Genomic DNA, 3,976 nt, shown 5'->3' on the forward strand with positions numbered 1-3,976 from the left:
TTTTCTAAAATTGTTTAAGGAAATTTGAAATGAAATTTGATTAGAACATGTTAGTATCGGGCCCGTATTTTGGTTCCGGCGCCCGGTACAGGTCTTATATATGATTTAAGATGTTTGTGTGAAATTTTATGAAAAACGGATGTCATATGACGTGATTCAGACTTAAAATATTATATGTGGATCGGGTTGCACGCCGCAACAATATTATAAATGGGAGCGGGTGGTACGCGTACCACAAAATATAATGAAATGGGAGCGGGTGGTACGCCTACCACAAGATGTAATGAAATGGGAGCGGGTGATACGCCTACCACAAGATGTGAAAAGAAAGTGAAATCTGCCTTTGTTTTCCTTACTCTTATTAGTGGTTGGATTTTGATTCCTTTATAGTTCTTTTGATAATCTGTTCTTACATGTTATTCCCTGAAGCATGTTTCCCCCTCCCATTTTTACTTGTTTATTTCTGCTTTACTTTCCGCTGTATATCATATAACTGCACAGGTTTATTTGGTAGTCTGGTCCTAGCCTCGTCACTACTTCGCCGAGGTTAGGCTAGGAACTTACTAGCTAATGGGGTCGGTTGTGCTGATACTACACTCTGCACTCTTTTGTGCAGATCCCAGTGTTGTGGACTTCGGACCGTAGTGAGATTGTTGATTCTTGATCATCAGGCGACCCGAGATAGTCTTGCAGGCGTCCGCAGGCCTTGGCGTCTCCTTCTATTTACTATTCATATTTCTTTCTTGCATTTCTAGAGATAGTGTTGTATTTATTCCTTTCAGACCCTTTATTTGTAGTATTCTTAGACCGTCTGTGAAATTGTGACACCAGTTCTGGGTAGTTGTGACTCAAATAGTTGTATTAGATATTCATGTTCAGATAGCTTATTGTTTCTTTCTTCCGTTTGTGTTAAATTTCGTTGTTTAAATGTTATTATTTCGAAATAGTTAATGAATATAAAACAGGTAAAAAGGTAAATTATGCAATTAATTGGCTTGCCTAGCTCGTACTATTAGGCACCATCACGACTCCCGAGGGTGAAAATCCGGGTCGTGACACAATACTTTCAAAAGGTTAAGGAAAATTAATGATGATAGATAAGATTCCGTTTAAATTCACTTAATTGACATATTAATATGTGTGAATTGAGACGAAAAGGCAAGTAATCTTTATACAAGAAAGCTTAGTTGGTTATCAACTTTTAATTGATTATCTTATTTGGTGATTGTAGTTTGCCCGAGGAAGTTGGGAGCTATAGGTTGCGATATTAATGTTTGGATATTTTAGCTATATGTTTTTTGTGGAAGCATTAATAGGTATATAGTAGCTTTTTGGGAGCGTTTTATCCCTTAATGTGAAATTTTTCGTTGTTAATTCAAATTTTATCGGACCTTAATGCAAGTGGAGCGAAAAATTAAAAAAAAAATTGATATTACTATTGTTGAAATATTTCAATCATGTTTTCTTTGCTGGTATATTTTAACTATGTGTTTGTGCAGTCGTAATATGTACCCGACTTTAGTTTCTTCTCAATTTCCGATTTACTCGCACTTGGACAATAATGCTGAAAAACGTAATATGATGTATTATTTGTATTTTTATGTTTTATTCAAATAACTCTTTAAAGAATTATAATAAAAATATTTTTGTATTCTTTATTTAGTATTAAATCACAAAATAACAACATGTTCCATAAAATATTCCCTCATAACTCATCAGAAATCACAATAAGGCATATGAGGATTCAATGCGACAAGATTTCTTTCTTTATTGAGCTAGCTAAATTGGATCAAATTATAATTTTCATAGATTTTGTTAATGGTATATAGTGATTCTTATTTCTTTAAAATTTACAAAGAATTTCCATTTGCCCTTGTTTTGGGAACATGTCCCGCATGAATGATTTTTCACCTATTAGATTTTTTTACTATTTAAAAAAAATTCTTCGTGAATAAAAATATAATTACGATTAAATACTTAAATATTTTTCAAGAATTTACACTCTATTTTATAATTCAAATATAATATTTATATAATATTTTAAAAGTTTTTACTCATTTAGATAGAGTACACGCGCAACGCGCGTATCATAAGACTAGTTAGTTAATAATCCTAGTGATTGGATTTCTATGCTAAGTCCGATAAAAAACAAGATTTTCAAATAAATAAGTTTAGAGTGAATGGCTATTCATCTATTATATTTTCATACAAATAGGGGGCAAGAAAGCTCTATGGAAACATGGTGATTTAATTCGATGTTATTTAAGAAGGAGTTCGAATGCAGGTATGGACTAAATAAATTAATGGGCCGTCTTGGTCCTATTAAAAATACCAATAAAAATCCAAATTGAAAAGTGAAAATTATTCACGGTTGGAGAATCGTGACAATTCTAGTTGTAGTGATGTTGATTATTTATTCAGCATTAGAGACATTCGCAATTTCATTTATGACGACACTTTTTTAGTTTGTGATAGGAATTGAGACAATTATTTTATCTATTTTGATATTGAAAATCAGTTTTTTTTTAGATTGACATCGACCATTCTTTTCTGAGTGAGCTAGATCTTTTTAATTTTTTTATAGTTATGGAAACTCGAGTGATCTAAACAATGAATTTAGGGCGAAGATCCCTTATAACTCTTACTCGTATGATACTCAATACAATTAGAGTAATCAAATTAATAGTTGCTTTAATAGTTTTTTCAGTCTCAATTTTGTATAGATACTCTATTATAAGTGGTAATGAGAATTACAGTAATAGTTACGTTTATAGGGCCATTTATGGCAATGAAAGTCAAAATAGTAGTAAAAACGAGGTTTCCAAGTTACGAACTAACACGAAGAGCAATAATTTAACTATAAGAGAAAGTTCTAATGTTCTCGAAGTAACTCAAAAATATAAGCATTTGTGGGTTCAACGAAAAAATTATTACGGATTAAATTAAAATATATTTTTAAAATAAAAATAACATTTATGAACCATGTGGATATCATTTGAAAATGAATATTTCATATAGAATTGAACTTTTGATATTCAGGTACTTGGGATCTCATGGATGAAGATATGGTCTTTATGGATCCCACTGTATTTCATTCAGAGGAAGAGCCTTATAAAAATTGTATTAACCGAGTTTATTCAAACATGCATAGGCCAACTAAACTTTGCATCATGTTTTAGCTACTGCTGATTTTTATAAATCCTTGTGACAATCATTGTGAGTTTGTAATCCCGTCGAAGGTTGTCGATTAAATATAGACTGAAAATAACACTTGGTTGAGGGGAAATGGAACAACATTCCCGTAACAATTGGGGTTATAAATTTTCAGTTTATAGGAGTAATACGGGATCCGCAGTGGAATCGAAAATTACCTATTTGATTAAATTAAACACAATACCAATTAATTTTGCCTCTTGTTTCAGTGAGTTCTTCTGGGGACATGCATGCAATAAGGAAGTTTGAGCTTGATGCAAATGGCTAAAATATTACCTGCTTATTATAGTGAGTTCTTCTAGGGGATGCACATGCAGGAAGGAAGTTTAAGCTTAATGCAAATGGCCGAAATATCATCTACTTTATTTGATTATCAATTAAATAAAAAGTTATTTATGTATCACTCCTTACAATTCGGCAACCGGTGGAATGACAACTAGTTTTGGTATGTTGGGGAATATAATTATTGGTGAACCTAATGCCTATATCATATTTGCAAGTAAAAGAGTAATTGAACAAACATTGAATAAGATAATATATAAACGTTCACAAGCAGTTTGATATTTATTCCAGAAGGGTTTATTCGACCTAATTGTACCACGTAATCTTTTAAAAAGAATTTTGAGTGAATTGTTTAAGTTTCACGCCCTTTTTACTCTGAATCAAAAGTCAAGAAAAATCAGGTAGAGTACTGAGTTTAATTATTTTATTTGTGTTTGTAGCAAACAAGTAGTTAGTTTATTGAAATAAAAGTAAATAATAT

General features: G+C 31.6%; 1 pseudogene; it reads left to right on the plus strand.

The window, feature by feature from the left end:
- The first annotated feature begins 2,180 nt into the window (after nt 1–2,180).
- LOC138869522 (acetyl-coenzyme A carboxylase carboxyl transferase subunit beta, chloroplastic-like) lies at nt 2,181–3,179 on the plus strand (annotated as a pseudogene).
- Nucleotides 3,180–3,976: the final 797 nt, after the last annotated feature.

The sequence above is a fragment of the Nicotiana sylvestris genome, chromosome 5 (genome assembly GCF_000393655.2).
Source record: "Nicotiana sylvestris chromosome 5, ASM39365v2, whole genome shotgun sequence".
NCBI classification, from domain to species: Eukaryota; Viridiplantae; Streptophyta; class Magnoliopsida; order Solanales; family Solanaceae; genus Nicotiana; species Nicotiana sylvestris.